The sequence below is a fragment of the Phacochoerus africanus genome, chromosome 11, assembly GCF_016906955.1.
Source record: "Phacochoerus africanus isolate WHEZ1 chromosome 11, ROS_Pafr_v1, whole genome shotgun sequence".
NCBI lineage: Eukaryota > Metazoa > Chordata > Mammalia > Artiodactyla > Suidae > Phacochoerus > Phacochoerus africanus.
Window position 1 is genome coordinate 48,038,963 of NC_062554.1, and position 21,278 is coordinate 48,060,240.

A 21,278-nucleotide genomic window follows, 5' to 3' on the forward strand; every position below is an offset into this window, starting at 1 on the left:
GGAGCGGGAAGGCATCGGAGCCTGGGGGTGACCCAGCTGCATCTTAAAATTAATACTCTGTTAAATTAGCCCCCTGTGCAAGTGCTATTTTGTTAACAGCTGCCTGGACTGTGTGTCAGAGTAACGGCGTTTGGGCGTATGTGGAGTCCTGCCTGGGGACCATTCCTCCCCATTTGGTTAATAAGTGCCACACAATAAAGGCCAAAGTGCGGCCTTAATAATGACTGTATCTACCGCTTCTTGAGTGCTGACTGGACACTAAGCCCTGTGCTAAGCCCTTCATGTGCATTACATTGATTAGTTCCTCTAACATCACAGTGAGGTAAGCACTGCTGGTATCTTACCCAACAGATGTGGAGACATGCTGCTTGACTTGCCCAGTCTCACAGGCAAATGGGTGAGCTGGGATGTTTGCCTGTGTCAGTCTGATGCTAACAGATGGTCTCTTAAAAAATTTTGTTATTAAAATATAATAGGGGAGTTCCCAGCGTGGCTCAGTGGTTAACGAATCCGACTAGGAACCATGAGGTTGCAGGTTCCATCCCTGGCCTTGCTCAGTGGGTTAAGGATCCAGCATTGCCATGAGCTGTAGTGTAGGTTGCAGACGCTGCTCGGATCCAGATCCTGCGTTGCTGTGGCTCTGGCGTAGCCCGGCGGCTACAGCTCTGATTGGACCCCTAGCCTGGGAACCTCCATATGCTGCAGGAGCGGCCCTTGAAAAGGCAAAAAGACCCCCCCAAAAAAAAATTTTAATAAATAAATAAATAAAAATATATAATTGATTTGTACCATTGCGCTAGATTCAGGTGTCTAGCATGGTGATTTGGTTATTATTTTTTGCAGATTAGGTTCCACTAGGTTGTTACAAGATATTGAATATAAGTCCTTGAGCCATACAGTAAATTCTTGCTGCTTATCAACGTTCTGTATAGTAGTTTGTATCCGTTAACCCCGAACTCCTAATTTGTCCCTCCTCCCCTCGCTCTCCCCTTAGGTAATCATGAATTTGTTTGATATGTCTGTGAGTCTGTTTCTGTTTTGGATATAAGATTATTTGTATGATATTTTAGAGTCCACATGTGAGATCATATAGTATTTGTCTTTGCCTGACTTATTTCACTAAGCATAAAAATGTTTAGATCATCCATGTTGCTGCAAATGGCAATACTTTATTCTTTTTATGGCTGACTAATGTTCTATTATATATAATATATCATTATATATATTATATATCATTATATGTAATTATATATTTATATATTATATCATTATATATAATATAAATATATATAAATATAATACAATGCTTTATATATAATAATTTATATATTTAAATTATATATAAATTATAATAATTTATATATTATATATATACTATACCTTCTTAAGCCAATGTCTGTTGATAGACATTAGGATTGTTTTTGTGTCTCGGCTATTGTAAATAGTGCTGCTAAAAAGACTGGGGTGCATGTCTCTTCTTGAATTAGAGTTTTCATATTTTTCAGATATATACCCAGGAGTAGGGGTTGCTAGATTATGCGATAGCTCAATATTGTTTTTTGAGGAACCTCCATGCGATCTTCCATAACAGCTGCACCAATTTACATTCCTACCAACAGGGTAGGAGGCCTTCCTTTTCCCCATACCCTCTCCAGCATTTATTGTTTGAGGGCTTTTTGATGATGGCCATTCTGACTGGTGTGAGGTGATGCTTCATAATTTTTTTGATTTGCATTTCTCTAATAATTAGATATGTTGGTCATCTTTTCATGCACCTGGAGGCCATCTAACAAGATGCCCTCTTATCCCACAGTGGGTACTTCCTCCTTACGAAGGGGCAGGGGTGGGCTTCCTCGACATAGGTCACAGGGGCTGCTCTAGTATCCTGCAACCAAAGTCCAGAAATACTTCCGACTGACAAATCCATAGCTGGTCTTCTGATGGACTAAAATAGTAGCATCTACATCTGAGAGACCTTAGTAAGGTCTATTTCTAATTCCCCCCCCACCCGCCCCCGCCATAGAACATAAGAAAAAGCAGAAGAAGTCTATCATTGAAACGCAGCCCGGGAGTTGGAAAAAGTCTTACAGAAATGAATCTTCCCCATAGGACGTCTGGGCATCTGTTCATTGCCGGGCACTTTGTGAACCAATCTGGGTCAGAGAGCAGCCATCTGTGACCCCATCCTAGTGGCCTGCCATGACGGGGAGGGGAAAGCCACCCAATTTGGCTGCCCAGCCCCCCTCACATAGATGTCTTCTAACTGCCTCTCTTCTCCCCATTCCAGGAAACCTGAGTGAACAGCAGGACTGCCTCCCTGAGGTGTGTTTCCTGGGACACTCTGGGGCCAAGTCCTGCCATATCGTGTCGTGTTGCACAAGTCACCCTGAAGCCGGCTCTGTCAGCAGGGAATGCAAGGCCTTTCAGAAGCTATCAGAAATCCAGCCAAGAAACCCATTCCCTCCTTTTGAGAAGAGAAGAAAGGGAGGCAGTCAGTTGACAAGGAAGGAAGGATCCTGGCAAGAAGCGTAACCCAACTCCCAGTCCCAGGGTAGAAGGGAGAGACAAAAAGAAGAAAGAAACGGCCAGCAACTTATGCTCCTTTCTATTTTCACAAACGAGAGCCCCTGGCTGACCTTTCAGGCCAGCTGGGAAGTTGTCCCCCACACTGAGCATGCAAATAGGGCCTGCACTGCATCTCTCTGTCACTGCTCCAAGACCTTGCATGGCCCCCTGGGGCACCCTCGGTTACACCAGAGAATCCCAAAGAAGCTCAGACTGGCTGAAGGGCAAAGATGAAGCCAGGAATCAAGATTTAATATCAGGGTGGCCCCAGGGGCCTGTGTGCTGAAATCTGTTCTGGAGGCATGCGGTCTAGTTGCTAAAGTACAGACCCAGCCCCTCAGGCGGAGGTGGGAGAATACCCACTGCACCAAAGTGGGAAATGGACTTGCCGGGCTGCCACTCAAGAGCTCAGGCCCCTCTCTTGCTCTTTTTAAAGCATAGAAAATGCAAGTGGGCCTATAGACCACCAGACAAATACTGCTTGTCCTTTGGTTGTCCTGCTTTTTAGCGTGCGACACCTCCCCACCATCCCCCAAATCCGGTGCATTCGACACCGTCTAAAATCCAGCTAAAACCTAGTTTCAAAGTCTGTCTCCAGCTAGGACACTGCCAGTGGGCAAGTGCCCATTCTCAGAACTGTTATCAAACTTGCTGTGTGGTGTTTTTGTTTGTTTGTTTGTTTTTAGCTGTACCTGCCGCATGCAAAAGTTCCCAGGCCAGGGATCCAAACCAAGCCACAGCAGTGACAACACTGAATCCTTAACCACTAAGCCACCAGGGAATTCGTCACTTGCTGTGTCTTTGCTTGACCCCTTCACCTTGCCAGGTATGTCCCCTCCTCATCTCTCTCTTCGCCAGTAAAACCTTACCTATCTGTCAAGGGTCAATTCAAATGCCACCTCTATCATGATGCTGTTGCTCATTGTTCCAGCCACAATTTTCTGTGAAACATGGACAGGACACTGGCATATAGCTTTGATATTTGTGAGGTTCTTCTCTTTACTGCATTGCAAACTGTGTTTAGTGAACATTTCTCGTGTTGCTTTGTGTCACTTACATCAGTTAGTCCTATGCGGTATAGCCATTCTTTCTCATTGTTCTATCAAAATTCAGTCCCTGCCTTTTAAATGGAATATCTCAGGAGTTCCCACTGTGGCTCAGTGGTAACGAACTCAACTAGTGTCCATGAGGATGTGGGTTCGATCCTTGGCCTCGCTCAGTGGGTTAAGGATCTGGTGTGGCTGTGAGCTGTGGTGTAGGTCATCAATGTGGCTCGGATGCAGCATTGCCGTGGCTGTGGCGTAGGCTGGCAGCTACAGCTCCAATTCAACCCCTAGCCTGGGAACTTCAGTATGCCGCAGGTGCAACCCTAAAAATAAATAAATATGGTATCTCTCTGTCCTCTGTCAAGAATGACCTTTCTGACTTTCTTCCTGGTCTGGTGGCCTCTGTGGATGCTGGCACATTCAGAACTGTGCTTTGGAAGATTCTTCTGGGAGGAATGGGAGGGAGTGGAGATGGGAAGAGAGTCAAGTCCATGGAGTAGCACAGTATTTGCATATAGACCTTCATACAATTTGTGTGATATGCTGCTGAAACCAGAAGATGAGTTAAGAGCCCTCTTCTACTGTCTGGGAGAAAAATCTAAGATGAGCCAGCTCAAGACAAGTCAGAGGCAGTGGAGAGAGGAAAACAAATACAAGCAACACTGTAAAGGCAGACTCTGGGGAACACTGGTTATTTTGCACTTACCTAATATCCAATCTCTCTTGTCATAACAGAACACTGATTCATCTTCCCTTGAGGAACCGCCTTTTCCATTTCAGGCCATATGGCTTAGGCGGGGCATGTACCCCACACTTGGCCAAAGAGAACACCATATCTTGCTAAGGAATGATTTTTGCTGGTGTTATTAGAGAAGAGATTCTTTTTTCTTTTGCTGGGATGGCCAGGCTGAAGAGCCACCTAAGAATGAAAACAAATAGAAAAAACAAAGCAAAAAGACAGAGTCTTGTTAACATTCTAAAGGCTTTAGATCCTACGGGGGTGGAAATCACTTGAGACTTAAATCAGTGGAGACATATTTCTACTGCTTTCAACGAAGGGTCCTCACTAACATAAGGACTGGGTGCCAAATGTTGGATATAAGGAAAACTGAGGTGTCAAAATGCCCTGGAGATCTGGAGGGAAGTGATTACCACCATTAATGGTTATCAATACAAATCTAAAAGAGCCCATGGAACCACCAATATTTAGAAATCAATACACTATCTGAGCTAAAATTCATGTGAAAAATCGAACAAAGATTAGTATGTTCAAAGCAAAAAAAAAAAAAAAAGGTAGGGAAATGGTACAATTTTAACAACCAGTAGAAGGAAGACTCAGTTCAGTTGCTATTCTACTTATGCCTTTGCCATCAAATGATAGCTTCAAAATGGAAGAGAACAGCACAAACACTATACAAAGAGAAACAGCAGTGAAGATGTGCCACTGTCTAGTGAAGAAAAAAAAAAAATTTACTCACTGAAAATGCATTCCTGTCTCCAGGCTAATCTGTATTAGATCCTCGGATATTGGAGGAAGTTGCAGATGTGGACTCAGCATCACTCCATGTGATCTTCGAAAAATCATGGAAAATAGGAGATATGTCAAAAGGCAATGGCTTCACTTTCAACAGGGGAAAAGGGATGGCTTCTGAAGATTTCACATAGAAAAACCTAAACCTCGACCTCCAGCAAAAGTCCAGAGTTGATTATTAAACGAATGGATGTCGTTATCAGCAACAAGGGTGATTTCACATAGAAACAAGGCACAGAAGACTAACGTCATTTCATATATAAAATAGATAACCAACAAGATAAAGCATAGAGAACTAAGAGAACTATATTCAATATTTGGTAATAACCTAGAAGGGAAAAGAATCTGAATATACATGTATATATTCAGATTCTTAATATATATATAGGACTGAATATATATATATATATAGAGAGAGAGAGAGACTGAATCACTTTGCTGTACACCAGCAATTAACACAACATTGTAAATCAATTATACGTCAGTTAAAAAAAATCTCAGCAGCATTTTGTACTGACGGAGCTCTTAAAAGAAGAAAGACTAACGTCATTTCCAAAGTCTTTACAATGCCTACAAAGCCCACAAAGCCCTTCATGATCTGGCTCCTACTTGCCTCCCCTTCCTGGACCCTTACCAGCCCAGCCTTCCCACCCTCGCCTTCCCACCCTCGTCCCTCACCCACCCCACACAGATAAGCACACTCACTCTGCTCCAGCCACACTGACCTTGTTCTGCTCCCGGGATGCTCCAAATGTATTCGTACAGCAGGGCCTTTGGTCTCATTCTTCCTGTGACATGGAGTCCTCTTCCATTTCATTTTAGCATAGCACGGTCCTTCTCATCGATTAGAGCTCGTCTCAATTTTCTTTTCTGAAAACTCCTGCATTAGGAGTTTCCTTGTGGCTCAGCAAGTTAAGGATCTGGCATTGTCAGCGCTGTGGCTCAGGACGCTGCTGTGGCACAACTTTGATCCCTAGCCCAGGAACTTGCATGTGCTGGGGGTACAGCCAAAAAATAAAATAAAAAACCTTTATTAAAAAGACTTTATCTAAAATGATCAGATTTGTTTGTTCACATGTGTTATTGAGAACCTAAGCATAGTCTGTCCTCACTGATATTATGAAGTAGATAAAAACATACACTGGAGGGAGTTTCTGTTGTTGTGCAGTGGAAACGAATCTGACTGGTAACCATGAGGTTGCAGGTTCGATCTCTGGGCTAACATTGCCATGAGCTGCGGTGTAGGTCGAAGACGCAGCTGAGATCCTGTGTTGCTGTGGCTGTGATATAGGCCAGAAGCTGTAGCTCCGATTCAACCCCTAGCCTGGGAACTTCCATGTGCCACAGGTGAGGCCCTAAAAAGCAAAAAACAAAAAACAAACAAACAAAAAAAACCATCTGAATTTTGAAGACTCGGTATGAAGAAAAGGATATAAAATGCCTCATTAATAAAATGTTTTGCATAACTTGAGTTAAATACAACAAATTATTAAAATTAATTCATCCACTTCCTTTTACTTTTTGTAGTGTAGCTGGCTACTCCAAAAATATAACTATGGGAGTCCTGGCCTGGCTCAGCAGAAACGAAACTGTTAAATTTTTTTTTTTTTTTGGTCTTTTTTGCCTTTTCTAGGGCTGATCCTGTGGCATATGGAGGTTCCCAGGCCAGGGGTCTAATCGGAGCTATAGCTGCTGGCCCACACCACAGCCACAGCAATGCCAGATCCGAGCCGAGTCTGCCACCTACACCACAGCTCATGGCAACACCGGATCCTTAACCCACTGAGCAAGCCAGGAACTGAACTCTCAACCTCATGGTTCCTAGTCAGATTTGTTAACCACTGGGCCACGACAAGAACTCCTAAAATTTTTAAAAAATAAATAAAATTATTGGAGTTCCCGTCGTGGTGCAGTGGTTAATGAATCCGACTAGGAACCATGAGGTTGCAGGTTCAATCCCTGGCCTTGCTCAGTGGGTTAAGGATCCGGTGTTGCGGTGAGCTGTGGTGTAGGTTGCAGACAAGGCTCGGATCCCACGTTGCTGTGGCTCTGGTGTAGGCCGGCGGCTGCAGCTCCGATTAGACCCCTGGCCTGGGAACCTCCATATGCCGCAGGAGCAGCCCTCAAAAAGGCAAAAAGACAAAAAAAAAATTATGTATGTGCCCTTTGTTATACTTCTATTGAACAACAATGCTTTGGAGGAAAAAAAAAGCTTAAGAAGAAAGATGTTATCTGTGTTGTTTACTGGAAATATAGATCCACATTTAGAACCATAGTTGATATATAATAGGTGTTCAATAAAAACTTGTCTGTTGAGTTAATAATCTTTTATTAAAAAAAATAGGGTTGCTTGACTAGTAGCTCTTGGAAATGCTCTATCTCTTCTTTTATCAGAGTATTTGACAAAAACTGTCAATTGTTCACAACAGATTCAAAGTCAGTTGAAGAGTCATGCCCCAGGGATGTTGATTTGAGGTCACTGGGACAAACTACTTTCAGAAGGAAAGAGGGGAAGCAAGTTCAAATTATTGGATTTCACTGAATCTGTCACCATCTATTATAAATGCTGTGTTATTTTATATACAACTAGGAAAAAAATGCTACCAAATACACTAAAACACAGGATTGATTCTCAGCTGTCATCTCATTTCAGAAGTGGTAAAATGCATTAGAATCAATGAAATACAGTATAAAGTTCCCCCCAAAGGAAGACGATAATCCCAACAGTCCAGCCAGACCCCATCTGGACCATTATGTATGGAGGCTGAGGTTTTTGTCCCTCTCTGGTGGGAGGAGGGTTTTTGGTAAAACGGTTAGGAAAACAGTATTTTTGTCATAGTAACTCTTTGAAAATATGCTACGAGAGGAGTTCCCTTTGTGGCTCATTGGTTTAAGAACCTGACACTGTGTCCGCGAGGATGTGGATTCAATCCCTGGCCTTAGCTGCAACTCTGATTGGACCCCTACCCTGGCACCTTCCATGTGCTTCAGGTGAGGCCATTAAAAAAACAAAAAAAGAAAATGTGCTATGAGAGATGGTCCGAAGGTGGTGTTGGACTCGCCCTGTTCTAAAGGAGTTGGAACACTTAAATGGACTCTTAGGACAAAGTAGGGAACTTAACTACCCTTCGAGGGAGGATCAAGGCAATGCTGGGCATGGAGGGAAGAGGGAGGGACCCCTGAGACAGCAGGGAAGCCCTCAGGGTTGGCTGTAAACCTCTTCAGAAGAAAGCAATGCTCTGGAATGTCCTTTGAGCCTTGCGTGGTTGTGGCAAAGGGATAGTCCATTTTTTTTCCTTATGATAGATGAGGACTGCATCCCTCTGGAGGGTCCAGGTCGCATGAACTCTTTTGACTGAAATAGCTAAATAAAGATGCTAACAAATAGGGAGCTATCTAGACCAATAACTCTCAGGCAATGGTTTGCCAACTGTGAGCACTGGTGGGCTCTTTGTCACTGTGCGCACCTTAGGGTAGGGTAGGGGTTACAGAGCGGGGAGGTGGGTCAGTGGAACTTCACTTCAGCTCCTTATTTTTTGTCTCTATTCTGCTTCCACACAAGTTTTCTCATAGCCCAGTGATGCCTGGACCACTTTCGAATTTGAAGTCTTCTTACTCATAGGTTTATTTTTCAATTTTTAGAATTGCTTATCAGAGGTTGATAGGCTACAGTTAGAATTAACATTTATGATAAGACCATGGAGTTCCCACTGTGCTCAGCAGGTTAAGGACACAACATAGTCTCCATGAGGATGCAGGTTCAATTCCTGGCATCACTGAGTGAGTTAAGGATCCAGCATTGCCTCAAGCTGTGGCGAAGCTCTCAGCTACAGCTCTGGCTTGACCCCTAGTCTGGGAACTTCCATACGCCGCAGGTGCAACCATAAAAAGAAAACAAGAACATTTATAAGACTTCTCCTTTATCACTGGAAATAGCTTATATATGAGAATACCTTGCATTGAGAGCTCTAGTCTAATGGTCCTCTTGCTCACTACCTTCCCTTGAAAGTCCTGCTTCTGTATAAGATCTTGTTTGCTGTCCATACACCACTTGGCTAACATCATTTTGAAAACCACTAATCTGAAACAGTGGTTTTAACCATGGTCAAACATTGATAGGCTTTGCTATCACAACACCTTTGATGTTACAACACAGATTCTTGGGTCCCATCCCAGAACCACTAAGTCAGAATCTCAGGCGGTTGTCCAATAATAAAACCAATTGCTTGGCAAACAGGTGACCTCTTCATCACTGAATGTGTTCAAGTAGGGGGTAGATGATCAGATTTAAGTAAAGTCCATGTAATTTTTTGGAGGGGGGTGTTGAGAGTTACCTTGACTTAGAAAATTGAATGTTACCTCCAAAGCTATAAGTCTCTGACTTTATAACTAAAGGTCCCCCAGTTTCTCTGCCCTTGGCATTAGGGTACGGGTGGGCTCATGGACTGAAACAAGAGAGGTCCAGGCACTCAGTGGAGTGTTAACCCTCCCAGAAATACTCACTAGTACTTTAACAGGAATAAGTCTTCTTAATGGTAATTATGCATTGGTTCTGATACATTTCCCAGACAGAAGAAATCAATATAACCAATTATAGGACAGAGAGAGACAATGACAAGGGTACTTCAAATTCGTCTTTCAGTTAGGAGATAATAAATTTTTCCATTTGAATATTGAATACCTATTGATAGAATATAAACCTGAAAATACAACTTAATTAGCAAGCGCTGACTCAACAGGGGTTACAGTACTTTCCAGCTTCCTCTCTTCTCTCCACCTCATTTCCTCCTTCCTCTCCCCCATCCAGGGATAGGGAGCAAAAACTCTAGGCTGAGCATGTCAGTCTCTGCCTCTCTCTCTCTCTCTCTCAATCTAATCATGTAGGTTCAGCCCTGCCCTACTTCTGAGCCAGTCCTGAGTGAATTGGACATACATGTTTCCCTTCATTCAACAAATATTCATTGAGCCCTTGATTTGAAACATGCCCTATATTATGTGATGGGAATAAAGATATGAAGGACGTAATCTCTACTCCTTCAGGTAGAGAAGCAAATAGGGAATTCTAGTCATCAAGCTTCCATTAATCCAATGTCTAATTATGAGCACTCCTTTGTATCAGCCTTTTCTTATACCCACTCACACGTGCCCAAGCCATTCAAAGGGATTTTTGCCTCCACTTCTCAATCGCAATTCAGTTCTTATGTTGGAATTGTAGGCCTGCCTTGAGCCTTATCCCACTTGATTGAAATCCCACTAAGAGGTCTCTGTTTATTCTCCAGGGGCCAAAGTTGATACTATTGATACCAGGATCCAACTGAAGTGGCCCCTTGCTATCTCTTCCTTTCCACCCCCATGCTGCCACCTGCCTGATTTGGCTGTAAGGAGGGGTTCCTGGGTGTCATCAATCTGAAGGTATAGATGGAATCCTAGAAACCATAATGTTACTCATTTTGGGGACCACTGGCAGTCATGAGTATGGGTTCTATAATACGAGTGATGGAGTTATCAACACTTTCCTTTTTTCATTCCTGGATCCCTTCACTCCAATAATTGCTGGGGCCAGAGGCCCTCAAAGAAACTGACTAGATGCTGTCCTCAAAATTGCCCCTTTTCCTTTTTTGAGCCAGACTTTTCCCCAGAGTCACAAGCTTGGTGATTTCTTCTCTTAGGGTAAATTCTTGGGTCCTCATAAAATTTGTCTTCTGACAAGCTGCCCAATCAATTCAGCATTTCTGAGGCTCATCAGCTTAACAGACCAACTGCAACAAACCCCTTGGATATTTACATGGCCTCAAGTCAAGCTCAGATTTGCCAAATCCCAATGGAAGCTGCTATGGTTTGGATTGTTCTTCCTACCCCCAAAAGATACACTGAAGTCCTAACCCCCATATCTCAATGTGACCATGTTTGGAAATAGGCTCGTTGCAGATGTAATTAATTGAGATGAAATCGTGTTGGATTAGGGTGGCCCTTAATCCAGTATAACTAGTATCCTTATACAAAGAAGTAAAGTGGATACAAATGTGCACAGATGGAAGACAACGTGAAGACACATAGGAAAAATCCCCAGTGATGACAAAGGCAGAGATGGGAGTGGTGCTTCCAGAATCTGGAAGAGGCAAGGAAGGATCCCCCTCTACAGGTATGAGAGGGAATATGGTCCTGCCAAGATTTTGATTTCAGACTTCCAGCTTCCAGAACCATGAGACAGTAAGTTTCTCCTGGTGTAAGCCACCCAATTTGTGGTACTCTGTTGTGGCAGCTGAAGAAGACTAATATAGTTGCCACATTACACTCTTGGCTATCTCTCCAGGGGATTTGAAGAAAGAAGGGAGAATGCAGTTCTGCTCTGCCATAAAACCGTGTATCAGACTTGAGTGCTTTAGACCCTACAACTGACTTATTTATCCCCAGAGCCACTGGCCCTCACTCTTGCTCATTCCTTTTTCCGTCTCCAGCTACCAAGACCCTTGCTGGATTCCTGGTTTATCTATCTGATTTGTGACAAAAGCAAAGACTTTGTCTTCCTGCCCCACATCTTAGGGACATAAAGAAAAGCAAGTGGTTTTGTGTACAAGATTTGTTCTCCTAGCATCTTTGGGGATGCAGGCTACATGAAGAACAAAAAAAAAAAAAAAAGAGTTAATAAGCTGTCAATCATATTCCAAGATAATACATGCACACTAGCATTAGCAAAAGTATGTTTGCTTTTAAATTGTTTGCCTACCAGTGGTACTGATCCATTACCTTCTCCCTGACCTTGTGAGAACAGATAAAGAGATAAACTATTGCTTCAGGATTGAGTAAAATTAATTTACCTACAGGGAAAAAGACCTATCATCACAGTTTCAGTTAACAGATTATATGATGTACAAGCTCATAAAACTCAGAAAAGTTAGAATTCTTTGCAAGTTTAGAAAAGATCTCAAGCTTGTTTAAGAAAAAAATAGAATTTATTGTAAAAAACAAAAGCAAAACAAAAAACTAGGGTGTGTCCTAGGGCTGGAGGAAGGGGACTGGAAGTAAAGGCCAGAAAGCCACCCATATTTGTTCTCCACTTTGGCTCTGCTCTTCTCTCTATAACTCATTTGATTTTGCACTGTTAGGTGCACCCACCTACTTGGCGGAAAGGCTGGCAAGTTCACATGCTACAGTCCCTGCCTTTAGCCTTCTCTTGGCGCCAATTTCTAATTCTTGAGAGGAGACTCTGGCCCAGCTCCAATCAAGAGCCCACCACTGCACCAATCAGGTGTAGAAGGGGTGGGGCAAGGGAAGGAGTGGGCAGCGCCACCAAACTGGAGCGTGGCTGCCAGGAGACACCCGCAGTGGCTGTAAATGGCAGTGTCAGTGTCGAGGAAAATGGGCTCGCTGGTCGAAAAATAGCGAAGACATCTTTTACTATGTTGCTCTAAGAAGCTTCTCTAACCAGCCACACGGACGCAATAGTAATGTCCGGAGAGGGCTAGAACTAGACCAGCTAATTAGCTACTTCCTTGTTCTCAGTAGGACTCACAGATGAGATTACCGGTCAAGTCCTAGTGACTGACACCATGCTGTAGTTCGAATTGCCCCTCTGCTGGCAGCTCTTTCTCTCAGAATAAATTCTCTGGCAGGAGACGCCTCAGTCCTATAAGCAAATGAGTTCTGTCAACACCAAATAAGTCATAGTGCACAGACAGTGAAAGATCGCCTAGACCTCTGAGTGTGGGCTCCATATCTGGAGCTGAGAAAGGGTTAAAGAGAGGAAATGGGGAGTTCCCTTGTGGCCTAGGGGTTAAGAACTCAGTGTTGTCACTGCGGTGGCTTGGGTAACTGCTGTGGGGAGGGTTTGATTCCTGGCCTGGGAACTTCCAGCTGCCCAGGGCACAGCCAAAACAAAAACAAAAACAAAAACAAAAACAAAAACAAAAAAACAAAAAACGGTGACCGGGAAAATGTTTCTTACTCGGAGGATAATTTTCTTAAGAGGTTGAGTTCATTGCCAAAGCCTCCTCCTTCCTTCCTTCCTTCCAGAGAATACAGTGTTGTGTGTAGGAAGACACATTATGGTACAGAATAATCTGGGTTCAATCCTGTTCCCACTTTATCATTAAAACTCGGACTAAGACAGAGAAGGACAAATACAATACGGTATCATTTATATGTGGAATCAAAAAAAAAAAAAAAAGGTAGCACTCAGAAGCAGAGAATAGAATGGTGGTTGCCAGAGGCTGGGGGTGAAGGGAAATGGAAAGATACGGATCAAGGGTGCAAACTTTTAGTTACACAGTGAATGAGTTCTGATGACCTAATATACAGTATGGTAACGGTAGTTAATGTTACTATATTATATACCTGAAATTTGCGTGTTCTCACCATCCCCCCTTAAAAAAGGTAATAATGTGAGGTGACGGATGGGTTAGTTAACTTGGTGGTGGCAGTCATTTAACAGTGTACACGTACATTAATCATCATGTTGTACATTTTAAATGTACACCGTTTTGTCCATGATGCCTCAGTTTAAAAATTAGAATTAAAAAGAAGATGGGAAGGTACTTACCCTTTCTAAACTATCTGTGACATGGTCATAATAGCGCCTTCCTCACAGAGCTATTAAGGATGAAATGAGATAGTCTGCAACAAGTGGTCATCATGGTGACTGATTAATACTCGCCAGCAGCTCTCAGTTTTATTGACATATGGACACACACCTCTTACTGGCATCTCTGCGGCCCTAGCCCAGCACTCTCTTCTATGATTTTTGTTTTCTGTGGTAGAGAAAGCATCCGTGACAGAAATCCTCAAAACGTAGGTGCCATTCTGTTTTGTTTGGGGTCTTTTTTTAAAGGTAAAGTTCCAATATTTAGCCAAAAACGAGAGTAATTTTTAACCTTTTTTTTTTTTTTGTCTTTTAGGGCCACACCCTTGGCATATGGAGATTGAATCAGAGCTACAGCTGCTGGCCTACACCACAGCCACAGCAATGCCAGATCTGAGCCACGTCTGCAACCTACACCACTGCTCACGGTAACGCCAGATCCTTAACCCACGGAGTGAGGCCAGGGATCGCACCTGTGGCCTTGTGGATCCTAGTCAGATTCATTTCCACTGAGCCACGACAAGAACTCCTAATTTTTAACCATTTTTAAAGATGAGGAACAGTTAATTTACCATGCTGTGTTAGCTTCAGGGGTACAGCAAAGGCATTCGGTTTTTTATATAATCTTTTTCAGATTCTTTTCTATTATAGGTTATTACAAGACATTGAATATAGTCCCCTGTGCTATACAGTAGGTCCTTGTTGATTATCTTTTTTTTTTTTGACCACACTCTGGGCATGTGGAAGTTCTTGGGTCAGGGATCAAACCTGAGCCACACCAGCAACCCAAGTCCTTACAGTGACAATGCAAGATCCTTAACCTGCTGCCGTGCAGCAGAACCCCCTCATTGATTATCTATTTCATGTGTGGTAGTGTACATATGTTAATCCCAAACTCCTAATTTATCTGCCCCAGCCACTATCCCCTCTGGTAGCCATACATTTATTTTCTGCATCTGTGAGTCTCTTTGTACTTTGGGAATAAGTTAGTTCACATCATTTTTTTTAATATTACACATGTAGGTGATATCATATGACATCTGTCTTTCTCTGACTTACTTCACTTAATACAATAATCTCTAGGTCATGTTCTGCAAATGACATTATTTCATTCTTTTTTATGGCTGAGTAATAGTCCATTGCATATATATGTGCCACATCTTCTTTATTCACTCATCTGTCAATGGACACTTAGGTTGCTTCCGTGTCTTGGCTATTGAAAGTAGTGCTGCTATGAACAGTGGGGTGGGTACAATTCTGTTTTAAACAGAACATCCCTTGCCCAGCATTAGGGTCAGGAAAAAAACCCACCAATACATAAGTTAGTCTTCCCGTAAAACTGTAAATCCCACAGAGCCCTACAGCCTGTAATGCTGGCCTCTCTACAGCTAAACTGGGTATATGGGATTGGGGAAGAAGTTTGGGACGCTTTGGAGAGAAAGCGGAGGAAAACAAAATATTATTAGCACTCTAGTACAGATGGCTTTCAAAAATTTACCCAAAAGCAGAATGCTCATTTTCAGAAAGCGCCTGCCTTCTTAAAATAATCTGGAAAAATCCCAAGAACATCTCCTATATAAATGATCCAATATTCACTGCTTCAGCTGGAAATGTTGCGCGCGGGGGGGCGGGGGGGGGCAATGTCTTTGTTCTTTCAGTCTTTGCTCCTCCCATTTTTTCCTGACAACGGTAGACAGAGGAACAGCACCTGATGAGTCCAATGAACGTGGATAAGGAGGCCCATCTCCGGCCCTGGGGAGGGCTGGTCCACTAGGACATGAGCATCTCTGCAGGCAGGTGCAGAGGGGAGGATCTGCCTCACTGGGTCCAGGATGTGACTACCGCCCAAAGGACACCTGAACTGCCTTCTTTCTCCTGCCTCCTGTAGCCAGTGGCCCGTTTCACTGAAGAGTTGTTTATTGTGTAATTAATGAAAGGTAATGGCCCTTGCAGATGCTTTACCAGGGAGCCCAACATTCAGGCTCCTGCTACTGATTAAGATGGATTCTTCCCCCCACCCCTCCTCTTAATCACCCAGCTCTGGAAGACATTTTTAAAGCTCCCAGGGCCTTCCCAGAGGACCAAGGGTTGTTAATCTCAGCACCAGCACCCTCCTTGCTCAACCAAGATTCTTCCAAAAACCACAAAAGGGCCTACAAAGCAAAAGGGGAGCCATTACTTTTCCCCTTCAGGCCTATTACCTGCTTTATCCTCGGGGGAAAAATAGCTCAGTCAGTAGTTCTTGGTTGGCTGGCTAGGGCCCCAAGCTGTGCTTCTGCTCAGAACTTCCCAGTACATGGTTAAAAATCATAGTTAATGCTTCCCAGAAATAAATATTTCAAAGCCACTTGCTTTCTGGCCTGCCAGATGGCTGCATTTCACACTCCCAACTGTGTCAGACTCCCAAAAACTCAGCGATTCGAATTTTGCCATGGGGTGTATGATCCTGGAATAGGGGTGGGGTGGTGGATGGGTAACATAGAAAGGGTTTTTTGTTGTTGTTGTTTTTGTAATTCTTATAGGAATGAGTAACACTGGCTTCACTCTAGTTATCAGAGGAACATCATTCATGGGTAATTCCACAGCAAAAATGCCAGCGAGCCGTCAGAGTCGGTGAAAGTTCATGTCACATTTATTGATACCTGCCCACTGACTCCATCCTCACCTCAAAACCTGCCTCCATTTCATCACCCTTCTCTCTCTCCCTCCCTGAAAGATGGACTCAGGGAACACTAGTCCTTGAGGTGGGTTGATACACTTGGAATTCCTTGCACATCAAATCAGATGCACATACCCAAGAGCCCAAGTAGGACTGAGAGGCAGAGTCCTCTGAATGCTTTCTTTTACTTTTTAGGGCCTCACCTGCAGCATGTGCAGTTTCCCAGGCTAGAGATCGAATCAGAGCTACAGCTGCCAGCCCACGCCACAGCCACAGCAATGTCAGATCCGATCCACACCTGCGACCTACACCACAGCTCACGGCAACACCAGATTCCTCACCCACAGAACACGGCCAGGGATTGAACCCACATCCTCATGGATACTAATCCGATTCGTTACTGCTCCCTCAATCTTTTTAGATACAAGTTTTCCCCAGTCTGTTCAGGCTGTGATCACAGAATACTGTGGACTGGCTGGCTGGCCAACAACAGAAATGGATTTCTCACAGGTCTGGAGGCTGGGAAGTCCCAGATTCAGTGTTTGGGGAGTGTCTGCTTCCTGGTCCAGAGTTGTTGTCTTCTTTTTCCCTTTGCTACACAGTAGGACCTTGTTGATGCATTCATAGCTGTCTTCTTGCTGTGTCCTCATGTGGTAGAAGTGGGAGGGGGGCTCCATGGGTCTCTTTTGTAGGGACACTAATCCTCTATGTGATCCACCCTCATGCCCTGACTACCTCCCCAAAGTCACCCCTTCTAATACCATCCCTTTGGGGGCTAGGATTTCAGCATAGGAATGTGGGGAACATGATGATTCAGTCCATTGCAATGGTCCATCCTGACTGTTTTTCAGGCCTTGTGCTAAAAAAAAGGGATCACGTGGTTCCTGTGGTGGCTCAGCAGAAATTAATCCAGCTAGTATCCATGAGGATGCAGGTTCGATCCCTGGCCTCGCTCAGTGGGTCAGGGATCCAGTGTTGCTGTGAGCCATGGTGTAGGTCTCAGACTCAGCTCAGATCTAGTGTCGCTGTGGCTGTGGTGTAGGCCAGTGGCTACAGCTCCGAAATGACCCCTAGCCTGGAAACTTCCTTATGCCTTGGATACAGCCCTAAACAAAAGCAAAAAAATAAAAATAAAAATAAAAAATAAAAAAGGGACCAGATTATTAGGTCATTTAGGTCTCCTATTGCTTTATGTTTGGGAGTCGTGTTTTATTATCATATAAATAGTATATATTCATTATAGAAAAATTAGAAAAGAAGAATAAATCAAAGAAGACAAAATTCAAAATGTGCATACACACAAACCCCCAAGATCTTCTAATACAGATAAAATCTGTACTGACATTTTATTGTGTATTTTCCCAAACTTTCTCTGAATGTAATTATATATACACATACATACTTGTAACAGATTTTGTAACATGAGGTTCATACTCTATCTACTGTTTGATTTTTTTCTTTCCTTTCCCTTTTTTTTTTTCCTTTTCTTTTCTTTTCCTTTGGCTGCACCCATGGCATGCAGAATATCTTGGGCCAGGGACCAAACTCTTGCCACAGCTGTAACCAGAGCCATAGCAGCGACAATGCCGGATCCTTAAGCTACCAGAGAACTCTCTGTTTTGATTTTTCTTCATTTAGCCATGTACTGTGGACATCTTTCCGAGGCCATACAAAGCCTTCTGTACTCATGTGAACACCCTCCCACCCACACACCCACATACAGACAGCATCAGGATCCCTGCAAAGAGGAGCTTCCTGCCCAAAAGATGCCCACAGATTTCAAGAAGTTCAGTGTCAGGGGTGAATTTAACTAAGAAGAACAGGAGAATTATTCCCTACCCACACCCCCCCAACTCCCATGGGTGCTTCCAGTCCAGCTCTTCTCCAATCTAGGTATCAGAACAGGCTCAGAAGGGATCGATGTTGGCCCCTTTGGAGGCAGCATGAGACGAGGCTGAGGTCAGGCACTCCGTATCCATAGGAATACAGGACCATCGAGCAACACTAAAGCTCTGGGAGCATAAACCATGGGAGCGATTCCAAAGCAGAGGCTCATGGTCTCACCTGTCCTTAGATAAGGCTTGATATGCAGCATAAAAACATCAATCACTGAGCTATGGATGCCACCTCGCTTCCTAATTAGCATGAGAAATGTCATGTCCTTGGCAGCCCCCACTGCCTCTCAGTCCCTGAAGCCAGCTGAGGGTGTTAGCAGCTGGAAGCCTTCCATAGCCCTGCCAACCAGCCTTTCCCCAAACCCGAGGGGACGGCCACCATCCTCATGTTCTCTGCCAACACGCCTGGCAAGAAAACTGCTCTCCAGAAATCAGCATCTCCGAACAGGCTGCCCCAGGGCACCTCCCCACCTGGCTGACAACCTGAACTGCAAGGGGCCCTCTAGCGTCCAGGAGCCTTTGCACAGAAACTATGACGTGCTTGGGTTGCACGGGCATCCTGCACACAGCGCACTAACGGGTCCGCACAGGGCGTATGAGGCCAATGGGAGGAAGCTGAGCATCCTTCAGGCATGCATTCCGGCATCCTTCAAGCCTTCATGAAAGGCTTCCTCTTTTCTCTCTCTTCCTTTTCCCATTTCTTATCTGTCACCAAGTCTGGTTCATTCTAGCTCTTTAAAAAAGTTGCTTGTTAGGAGTTCCAGTTGTGTCTCAGTGGGTTAAGGAACCAACGTTGAGGATTCAGTTTCAATTCCTGGCCTTGCTCGGGGTTAAGGATCCAGTGTTGCTGCAAGCTGTGGCATGGGTCCCAGATGTGCTCAGATCTGGTGTTGCTGTGGCTGGGATGTAGGCCGGAGGTACAGCTCCAATTCAACCCTGAGCCTGGGAAATTCCATACCTGCTGCAAGTGTGGCCATAAAAACAAAAAGAAAAAAAAAGGAAAAAACATTTACTTTTTAAAAAAGTCATGGAGTCTATCCTTTCCTCCTCAAACCCAGTTCTTCACTGGTTTGTATCTCAATGAAGTTGATTGTGGCAGATGTAGTTTTATCTGTCCTACACATTCTCAGTTCCTTTTTTTTTTTTTTTTTTGGTAACTATACTTATCTTCCAGGGAAGTGTCCTTCACCCAATCCACAGGTGTGGGCATGCCACCAGGGCCCAGACATAGTGCCCAAGCTGGGGGGCAGGGGTGTTTGCTGTGACAGCAAATGCAAGGACATGAAATGCTTTGGACAGGGAGGCATCATAAAAAAACCACCTTCCATGGTCACTAAATTGAGGCATAATTAAAAAGTTTAGCTCCATGAAAAGATGAACCAGCCGCTGGTGTCTGAGGCATGGGAAAGAGCCGAGGCCCGCAGGGGTACAGGCGAGAAATAAAGCAGTAAGGTGGGTCCTGCCTGTTACCACCCAACTCACTCAGGCAACACCTCCTCAGAACCACCAGGCAGGGGGAAGGCAGGGCCACCAGGGCACCAAAGGAAGAAGAGGAGGAACTGGAGGTTCCTGTGCCCCTGTCCATAGGGCTGAGTCCAGAGACATTGTGCTGGTGAAAGAGCCGAGCCACCTACAAGGGTTTTGAAGGGGCCTGGGTGATGAGAGCCCTGGATAGAGTCACAGTGACTAGGCTTGTCTGGATGAGAACAGTTTTTTTTTTTGTTGTTGTTGTTGTTGTTTTATTTTTGTTTTTTGCCATTTCTTAGGCTGCTTCTGCAGCATATGGAGGTTCCCAGGCTAGGGGTCAAATCGGAGCTGTAGCCACCGGCCTACGCCAGAGATAGCAACGCAGAATCCGAGCCACGTCTGCAACCTACACCACAGCTCACGGCAACACCGGATCCTTAACCCACTGAGCAAGGCCAGGGATCGAACCCTCGACCTCATGGGGTTCCTAGTTGGATTTGTTAACCACTGAGCCACGATGGGAACTCCTGGATGAGAACAGTTTTTAAGAGTTCCCTGTTGGCTCAGCAGGTTAAGGATCGGGCATTGTCACTATTGCAGCTCGGGGTCGCTGCTGTGGCTTCTATCCCTTGCTCGGGAACTTCTGCATGCTGAGAGTGCAGCCAAAACAAAAACCAAACCAAACCAAAACAAAACAGCCTTTTACAAGGAGGAAGGGAGATGAGAAAAGCCTTCACAACTCTCTCACGCTGATAAAGGTTGAGTGTGGTCTCTTCCAGGGACTTCTTTTCGCATTGAGCAAGTTCATGATCTCTCTAAACTTGGACCTCCTCCTCATCCATAAAATGGCCAACATAGCACCTTCCTCACTGGCTTTTGGGGACTAAATGAGATGGTGCCTGGTAGGCACTGAGCCTGACAGATACTAGATTCCCAATATAATGCTCTTCATTTGCAAAACTGAGTTGGTCTTGGCATCGAGCAGACTCAATACATGAGCAGAGGCTGTAGCCAAAAGCAAGGAACAACTGTTCTTTGTTCATTAAACCTTTTTGAGCACCTTCCAGGCACTACTGCCAGGAACCTGAACACCTGGGGTGGCGGAACCGTTGGCCACACCCACTCACACCCTCCAGTGGGAACTGTCTCTAGGGGGCACGGTTGGGCATCCGATCTGGCACAATTGCGTACAAGAGCAATAGCCCACCTTTGCTGTGCACATGCCACATGAAAGCTAACCATCGGAGGGCACATGGAGAGACAGCCGACTGTACCGCTTCAGGGCAGGCACACCTGGTTTTATTGCATTTTGCAGATATTGAATTTTTTCTTTCTTTAAAAAAAAAAACCAACAAATTTAAGATTTGTGGCAACTCTTAGTTGAGCGAGTCTATTGATACCGTTTTTCCAACAGCATTTGCTCACTTTGTGTCTCTGTGTCACATTTTGGTATTTCTTGCAATATTTCAAACTTTTCATTATTATGTTTGCTACGGTGGTCACTGATCTTTGATGTTGCTGTTGTGACTGGGAGCGC